The sequence below is a fragment of the Loxodonta africana genome, chromosome 7 (genome assembly GCF_030014295.1).
Source record: "Loxodonta africana isolate mLoxAfr1 chromosome 7, mLoxAfr1.hap2, whole genome shotgun sequence".
Lineage (NCBI taxonomy): Eukaryota > Metazoa > Chordata > Mammalia > Proboscidea > Elephantidae > Loxodonta > Loxodonta africana.
The window spans coordinates 22,213,823-22,223,929 of NC_087348.1; the positions used below are offsets into that span (position 1 = coordinate 22,213,823).

The following is a 10,107-nucleotide window of genomic DNA, read 5'->3' on the forward strand; positions in this document are numbered from 1 at the left end:
TCCACACTGAAAAATAGATGTTCATTTTATCAAGCCATAGAAATGCTAAAGTTTTGGTACAATAAAATCGATACAAATTTGAAAACTTTAATATAATTTAGCACAAAAGTAGAATTTAGATGTCTCAAGTGAACAAAAATATTCATGTCAACTTTTCTGTACAGATAAAAAAGACAAAAAGAAATGAAATTGAAATTGGATTTAAATGATCATGTAAATAGAGACTGTGCTATCAGATGGGTAGGGAGAAAAGTTGGTGCTATCCCCACTGCAGACACATACATTTCATATAAACATTCAGTCCTCTCTACTCAATTTATTCTCTTCTCTGATTTGTATTGAGAACTCACTAAAATTTTCTGTCTGTGACACACGTATTTCTCTTTCAAAGCCCCAAATTCCTTCTCTGGATTATCACATTCAGTTGTGAAAACAAAAGCTACCAGAATGGGAATTTAAGAATACAGAGGCTAACTGTAATCACAATAAAAATAACAAACAAATCCATTGTCATTGAGTTGATTCCAACTCATGGCAACTCCCATATGGTTTTTTGGGTGTAATCTTTACAAAAGTGGAATCACCAGGCCCTTTCCTCCGTAGCAATGCTCGCTAGGGTCCAACCACCAACTTTTATTTAATAGTCCAGCAACACCACAAATCAACATGAAGAACAGAGAAAACACCAGATCAAAATTACAAGTGGTTATAGGCATCCAACGGAGGCAGAGAGACCATCGTGAAAAATCTAAGGCAATGGGCCTTACACACCTGTTTGCACCTGGTGTGGCCTCTTCCTCAACATGAAATTGAGTCAACACTAACCACTGTATGTGTTCATATTGCCTATTTTCCTAAAGATAGGAAAGTATTAAATTCAAAATAAGAATATGCTATTTCCTGTTGAATTCCTTTAGGCTGATTCAAGATATTAGGAAGCATTTATAACTTCCATTCATCTTTGGTCATCTGAAATCAGTTTCTTGCTCCATACCTTCCTCATGGCATTTTTCACCTCAGCATTTCTCAGCATATAAATCAGAGGGTTAATCAAAGGTGTTTCAATTGTATAAAACACAGGTATCATCTTATCCATGGGGAAGGTGGTTGCAGGACGTGTATATATAAATATACAAGGACCGAAGAACAAGACGACTACAATGATATGGGAGATGCAGGTAGAAAGGGCTTTATTCCTCCCTTCAGCACTGTGGTTTCTCAGAGAATGCAAGATGACAATACAGGAGAACATCAGGATGACAAAACTCACTGTGCAAATAGCCCCACTATTGGACACCAGTAGTAGGTTGATCACATAGGTGTCTGCACAGGCAAGTTTCAACAAGGGTTGCAAGTCACATAAATAGTGATCAATCACATTGTGACCACAGAAAGGTAAACTCAAGGTCAGAAAAATCTGAACTAAAGAATGCACACAGGTCCCTACCCAGGCTATAGCTACCAACACACTGCAGACTTGTCGGATCATGAGGCTCATGTAGTGCAGGGGCTTACAGATGGCCACATAGCGGTCAACGGTCATGAGGATAAGGACGAAGATCTCCAGGCAGCCAAAGAAATGGAATGAAAAGACTTGGATCATGCACTCACTAAAAGAGATAGTACTATTCTTCAGAAGGGCATCCACAATTATTCTAGGGGCTATGGGTTTTTTTTTTTTTTTTTTTTTTTTATGGAGGTAGAGAAGCAAGTATCAGATAAGGATAAGTAGAAAAGGAAGAAGTACATTGGACTCCCAAGTGCCCGGCTGGTCTTGATGGTGATGATAATCAACAAATTATCCAACAATGTCCCTAAGTAGAAAAGCGAGAAAAAGACAAACACTATTTTCCTTTTAACAGGATCTTGTGTCAACCCAAGCAGAATGAACTCAGTCACATTATTATTCAGCAGCATGATTTCCTGAATGAGGAGAAGGTACAGGTGTGAAATGTTTCATCTGAAAAAAATAAATGATGCAGGAATTAATGTATGGTGTTATGCAACAGTGTGAAATATTTTAAGCAAATTAATTTGCGGTGCAATGCAATGTTATGGATATTTTCAGCAAAACTAACTATCCCTCATCAGGGACATTCCAGCTTTTGTTTCTTAATGAGTCACTTCACCTTTTTGTCTCTCAATTTATAATGGCCTCTTCATAGGACAATTTTAAATCTCAAATAAGCTTATAAAAGATACTTTCTTAAATCACTGTTTAAATACAACTGCTTGTTAGCTTTAATATCTTTCTGCTCTTATTAATTTGTTTTACTTGAGGGATATAAAACCAGGATATATGGTACCAACTTGTTTACTTATTATTTTTTTTTTTTTTATTCAATAGACCCTGGGGCCCATGGATTGGATTGTTTCTCACTCAGCACTTAGAATATATCTGTCTTCTCTTTTGAGTTTAATATTATGTATATAAAGTCACACACTATTCCCATTCTTATAGAGAATGTCTTATTTATACATAAATGTAGGCATTCCATATTAGTGATGCATTCTTATATAATGTATATTACTTATAAATATACAATAAGCCAAAAAAAATTGTTGCCATGAACTCAATTCCATCTCATGGAGCCCCATGTGTCACAGAGTAGAACTACTCTAGCATTTTCTTGGCTATAATTTTCACATAAACAGATCACCAGACCTTTTTTCCATGGTTGTGCTGGGTGGGTTCGAACTACCAACCTCTATGTTCATAGTAAAGTGTAAACTGTTTGCTCTTCTCAGGGACCAAAAAATATATATGGCCCAGCTATTTACCGAACTCTCTCTCCCCGATATCCCAGGTTGAAAAAATGAGTAAGAAACATTCATTTATCCCATTGTATTCAAGTTGCTTCTGACTCATAGTAGTCCTATAACACTTGTTAAACCAAAACCAGACCTATTGCCATTGATTCGATTCCTACTCTTAGCTACCGTTTAGAATAGAGTAGAACAGCCCCTGTAGGGTTTCCAAGGAGTGGTTGGTGGATTCAAAGCTCTGACCTTTGGGTTGGCAGCTGAGCTCTTAACCACTGCACCACCAGTGCTCCATTAGCTTCTAAATAGTCTATTTTTACCTTCAAACACCTTAATGATGTTTGGTACTTGACATTTGCTAGTAAGCACAAATGAAAGTTCTTTGAATATTGGTAATATCTCAAATATTCTGATTTCTATTTTTCTTCCTCCAATCTCTGAAAAGCTGAAAAGCACCTCTTAGAGCACTTAAAGTCCCTGAGCTTACATTTCCAAATTAAAAGAGGTGTGATGATTGCTTAATAGTTCATGCTTCTGGTTTTTAGCTTAAGCATTTTAGATCCGGGGCAGTAGGCGTGGGAGTTGTTACCAGACACACCAGGCAGCTTGTTGTAGGATCAAAGCGTGACTGTAATTCCCAAAAAAGTTTGTATTATCCTGGTAGTTGAAAACCCCATGTTCCTAGAACAGAGCAGAGAAGCAGAAAAGGGAGGACAATGTGGTTAGAAGAGGGATTGTGGATAATCAGTAACTGACTTCTTTATTAAATTTGTTTTCTGTCCTGCCAAATTTAGAGATTATTATTGAAATTTGAATTATAACATCTTTCAACGAAGACTTCTTTTACAAATTTAGACAGAAATAATCAAAGCCTTCACTTTCAAGAACAAAACTTTTTTTTTTTTAAACATCTTTCTCATCACTATGACATTAGAAGGGAGGCCATATGCAAGTAAAGACATATGTATTATGTATTTAAATATAATATAGAAGACTGAATTATCTTATTGTGTTCTTCCCAAGTCACATCCGTACCTCCAATACATTGTCTAGAGAGTTATGAGTTGGCCAAAATCCAGTCTGGGTTAGTCAAATAGACTAGCTTACTTCTTCCTTTGTAAATTCTCTTTTCCTCAACAGCCTTCAAATAAATCTTATCTTCCTCCAAAGTAAAACCAACCCTTGCAAAATTTCCCAATAAAGTTACTCACTTTGGAGTGCCCAGAATAAAACATAATTTTCTTTGGACTATGTGATTCTGAGCAAGGATAAACTGTAAGAAGGCTGACTCTTGGTATCTTAACCATTACAGTAAGTTCATTCTCTTCATTATTCATTTTTAAATGAATGATACATCATAAAATATTTGTATTTGAAAATACGGTAGATGTTGAAGGTAAGGTGATAGAAAAGTCTCATTCATCTTCAATAGTCTGTGATTTTGGTCACTCCTTTGAGAGTGGCATTTTGGGTTTGTATATTATTAATCTCATTAGGTTACCCATTTCTAAAACAAGTTAATTTTCTACATATATTTTGACATAAATCCTTAAGTTAAATTATGAATCATAAATACTTTTTATTAACTTGTTTATAATTTTGAGTTTTGTCTTAATTATTTAGTGCTGCTATAACAGAAATACCACACCTACGTGGATTTAAAGAAAATAATTTTATTTTCTCATGGTTAGGAGGCTAGAAGTTCGAAATCAAGGTGTCAGCTCTAGAGGAAGTTTATTCTCTCATGGGCTCTGGGGGAAGGTCCTTGTCTTGGTTCCTTGGCGATCTTCATGTGTCCCTGATCTCTCCTTGCTTACTTGCTTGTTTAATCTCTTTTATACATCAAAAGAAATTGACTTAAAACACACCCTACACTAATACTGTCTCATTAACATATCAAAGAAAACCCATTCACAGATGGGATTACAGCCACAGGTATTGGGGATCTGCAGTCTTAAAGCTCATTTCTACCCATTCGTGTTCCAGACAAACCAGACTACTTCAATCATACATTTGTTAATATCCTTTAGAAACATATTCTATGACCTCAAGTACACTTTTTTTTTTTTTTTTTGAACAAAGGAATTTTTAATCTACAAAATATCATGATCTGGAAAAGCATGAATATAGTTCCCAAATTGACAAATATTCATTGAATTCTGTGTCTAATAAGGATATATTCAACATGCAATGGGAGCATGGGAGTAAGGATTAGTAAGTGTATCAGGTGGGAACTTCATAATAGAAATAATGTAAAACCCAGAGATTAGAAATGAATAAGGATGAAGTTCTCAAAACCCATCTTGCTATTTCTTTTCCTCCTTTTCCTATCCAACTGCTTCATCCTTCTCAAAATTTCGTGACCCAACTGCAGAGGATCCTCCTTTAGGCAGCCTTCAATGCTTGTCTTGTGATGAAGGAAATTCTCTCTCCTACTTTCTACAAGCTTTCTTTATAACATTTCTTATAATTTCACATATTTTCACTTACAACACACTTATATGTATGGAATTGTTTTAGCTTTCTTCCTCAAATAAGATTCTTGGAAAACTATGAACTCTCAGAATTTATTTTCTACTGTTTCAAATCAAACACCTTATACAACGTAGATGCTCAGTAAATGCTTTTGAACTGAACATTCCCTACCTCTTAAAATGTACTAATAAAAAAAAAAACTAGTGCAATGTACTAATACATATTACTAATTAGTAATATTATAATGCTATTCTGATTACAAGAAGCCCTGGTGGCACAGTGGTTGAAACACTTGGCTGATAACAAAAAGGTCAGTGGTTGGAACCCACCAGCTGCTCCTCCGGAGAAAGATGTGGCAGTCTGTTTCTGTAAAGATTACAGCCTTGGAAACCCTATAGGCAGTTCTACTCTGTCCTATAGGGTCACTATGAGTTGAAATTGACTCAAAGGCAATGAGAATTCTGATTATGAAATATATTCACACCATTCATTTAATGCGGTTTTCTTTCTATCATATGTAGTATGAAAGATAGACAGATATACTCCAAATTTTTAAAGCTGGGGGATAAAGAGATAGATTTTAGGTAACTTGTCCCTATGAATTGAAATCGACTTGATGACAATGGGTTACAGTTTTATGGGTTAGTGAATCAGCTCTATAATCTGTAGTAGAAGATAATGTACTTTACACTGCACCACACTGCCATGTAAGACACTGACATCCATGAAGATGAAATCTTAAGCATTTTTTTTTTTATGTGAATACTTGACCCTTGTTAGCTGTCGATGAGTTGCTTCTAACTTATGTCAGCCCATGTGTGTGAGAGAGGGTTAACAGGTTGTCCCATGATTCTTCGGCTCTCAAAGGTCCAGTTTTTTTTTTTTTTTTTTTTATAGTCTACCTTTTGAGCTCCTCACTCTATGTAAGTGAATCCCTTGACTTCTGATATCTGGTAAAGAGATACCTTGGAAACATTCTGACTTGAAGACCAAAGGTTGCCATAAAATTCAATACATATTACCTATGCTTCCATTGGAAACCCTAGTGGGGTAGTGGTTAAGAGCTAAAGCTCCTAACCAAAATATCAGCTGTTCAAATCTACCAAGTGCTCCTTGGAAACCACATGGGACAGTTCTGCTCTGTCCTATAGGGTCGCTGTGAGTCGGAATCAACTTGACGGCAGTGGGTTTGGTTTTGGTTTATGCTTCCAATATCTGGTTGCCCCAAACATAATAACATTAATATTTAATTGTTCCTCTTACTGAATTTTATCAGAGAAGCAGGAGTATTACAGAGGCACAATGGTAACAAGGTGTCGAAAGGAAGTAGGTCGGATAGGGACAAATATTGAGTAAAAGGGATGATATTTACCCAAAATATTTTCAGGAACTACTCTCCCACATATAGGGCATACTATTCTTCAAAGTAATTATATAGATTTTAGCCTCTTATCATCATGTTTGCTCTGAAGTTTCTCTGAGATGTCATTCTTCAACTTTTCAAAATAAACCTCAGAAGAGTGTCAACTGCAAATTATATTCTTTCTTTCATTTTGGAAACATGCAAGGAGTAATTATTCTATACTGCGGTAGTCAATATTCTATTTAATGTAATTACCGGGAGGTGGAAAATCTGGCATTCTCCAGAAACTATGTCAAGGTCATCACGTCCATTAACTTTTTATCTAATTTTTTATTAGACATAACCTCTTCTAACTTTCCAGTACTCGAATCTCTTTGTTACAACTTCATTGCTACCTTATAACAGAAGCATTTGTGAACTTTTATATGCTCTACCATCTCAAGAAGCAATAGCCCTGGGCTTCATCCATCTCCCCCCACACAGCAATGATGGCTTTTCACATACCAGATGCTCATAAAATATTTGTTGAATTCAAAAGATAGATTTTCTTCCCAAATGTGTATTTTGTTCTATTTGTTTCCTAAGTTAATGGCAAACTTTTACAAACACTGAGTTGTTAATTTTTTTCCTTGTTCCTTTCTCAGAGGATGTGGCAGCAGTACAGTGACAAAACATAAGGAAGTATATTAGAATATTATGTTGAATTAGTCTGTAATGATGTCTTTCTGAGTTGATAAAGATGGAAATAATCATTTACTTACCTGTTAGTAGACTGTCTAAGTTACTATCAGGTCTGTCTATCCCTTTTTTAAATAACCATTCTCATAGAATATTGGGGGAAGAAAAGCTCTCTGCATTCTAGAGGGAATATTTTAAGACATAATGATTTAAGTTATTATCATTCTAGAAAGTATTATTCCCTAAAGTTTTCCTTCCTGTGCTAGTCAGAAACATCTCAGGTGTTGTACTAGGCTTAACTTTTTGTTGATCTATTTAGCCTATAAGAATAGCAAGTTGTTCTTGGGTGCCATTCAGTTGATTCTGATTCACAAAGACCCTATAGAACAGAGTAGAACTGCCCTCATAGGGTTTCCAAGGTTGTAATCTTTAGGAGAGCAGATTGCTAGGTCTTTTCTCCCACAGAGTGAGTGATTGGTGGATCCAGCCTTTGAGTTAGCAGCCCAGTGCTTAACCATTGAGCCACAAGGGCAAATTAACCCCCTCATACTCAGAAACCAGAAAAAAAAAAAAAGTTTGTTAGTTGCCTCAGGGAGATCAAAGGTACCAGAGAATAAAAGAAAAAAGACAAGTGGTGATGAAAGTTGTGTACAAAACAGGGAAAAGAAAAAAATGACATCATTGGTAAGAGAGGAAGATTACAAAAAGAATTCCTGTTCTACCCAGTGCCCTAACTGCCCTTCACTGCATTAAAACCCATTGCCATCTAGTTGATTCCAACACATAGCAACACTATTGAACAGACTACAACTGCCCCATAGGGTTTCCAAGAAGCAGCTGGTGGATTTGAACTGTGGACCTTTTGGCCAGCAGCTGAGCTCTTAACCACTGGCCACCAGGGCTCCCCTTCGTGCATTAGGAGATAGATTTGTCTGGCTCTTACAATGTATTTGCAAGGAGAATTCAAGGAAGTCATTGTGGCATTCTGAAACCAGAGATTCTATGCTGTGGGCTATAAACATTCTCCACCAAGGAACCAGATTTACAGCAAGGGGTCTAAGGAGACAATTATATATAAATATAATAACTATATATAGAGAGAGAGCCCTGGTGGCACAGTGGTTAAGAGCTTAAGCTGCTAACCAAAAGGTTGGCAGTTCAAATCCACTGGCTGCTCCTTGAAAACACTATGAGGTAGTTCTACTCTGTCCTGTAAGGTCACTATGAGTTGGAATGGACTCGGTGGCAACAGGTTTGAGTTTTCATTGGTGTATGTAAATATATATATATAGTTATAGTTTTACAGTTATACTAGTTACAGTTATACTATAGTTATGGTTATAACCATAGTTATAGCTATAGTTATTATACAGTTATTGTTATAGTTATTATAGTTATTTATACATAATTATTCACAACCTAAGAGATACCTTAGATTTATCTAATTAATTTCCATTTGTTCTACTAATTCACCTTAGTAAAAAGTCATTTAATCAAGAATACTGTTTTATTGAAATAATTTTACTTCATCAAATATTTATTGAATAGTGGGAATTCCAGGACACTCAATTTTGCTCATGAGGAACCTGTGCATAGATCAAAAGGCAGAAGCTCGAACAGAAGAAGGAGATACTGCGTGGTTTAAAGTGAAGAAAGTTGTGCATCTGGGTTGTACCCTTTCACCATACTTATTAAATCTGTATGCTGAGCAAATAATCTGAGAACCTGGGCTGTATGAAGAGGAATGCAGCATTAGGATAGAAGGATGACTCATTAGCAAGATGCAACATGCAGATGATACAACCTTGCTTGCTGAAAATGAAGAGGACTTGAAGCACTTACTGATGAAGAATAAAGCCTTCAATATGGATTATACCTCAACATAAAGAAAACAAAAATTTTCACAATTGGACCAATAAGCAACATCATGATAAAAGGAGAAAGGGTTGAAGTTGTCAAGGATTTCATTTTACTTGGATCCACAATCAACACCCACGGAAGAGCAGTCAAGAAATCAAACAACACACTGCATATCAAACAACGCCTTGTGGATGTAATCTAATAAAATATAATCACATTACATGTGATGTAATGTAATCACTTTTCTTAATGTAATCACCATTCAAAATACAAATCAATATGATGGAATCAAATAACCATCTGAGGCCATACCAGTGTAGGGTGGATCCTAAACCTAATCACTTCCAAGTTATATAAAGAGCAGCACAGACACAGAGATGCATATCGACACAGGGGGAAGACAGAAGCTATTGGACAACAGAGGCAGTTGAATCTACAAGCCCAGGAAATAAAAGGATTGCTAGCTACTAGAGGCTGAAATTGAGATTTAAGGACCTTACCTTAGAGCCATAACCTGAGTTCAGACTTCTAGCCTCCTAAACTGTAAGAAAATAAATTCCTGTTCTTTAAAGCCACCCACTTGTGCTATTTCTGTTAGAACTGCTGTAAGAAACTGAGACAATTTGGATGCTTGTAGAGGATGATGACCATTGGAAGGGGTCTGGATGAACTCTTCCCTTGAGATATCGAAGAAAGTGTTCCAGGATAAAATACAAAGAAGGAAGAGGAGGGGAAAAAAAAAAAAAAAAGTTAGGAAGCAAATACTGGGTCAAGTTAAAAATGCACAGTATTTGGAGGGAAGAAAAATAAGCTCTTCATGGAGCCATTTGGGGATGGTGGATCCTCTAGGTACCAGTTCCGGTAACCACTGAAATGGTATCCAAAATTATCTCCTTGGATTACTTCCCATCAGGGCATGCTACAATAGAAACTGACCGAGGGTTTCCAGCCAGTGTAATGAGACTGAA

The 10,107-nt window shown here is 36.2% G+C and overlaps 1 pseudogene; it reads right to left on the reverse strand.

Annotated features, from left to right (window-relative positions):
- Positions 1-955: 955 nt before the first annotated feature.
- LOC100655413 (olfactory receptor 4C16-like) lies at positions 956-1,917 on the reverse strand (annotated as a pseudogene).
- Between the last annotated feature and the right edge of the window lie 8,190 nt (positions 1,918-10,107).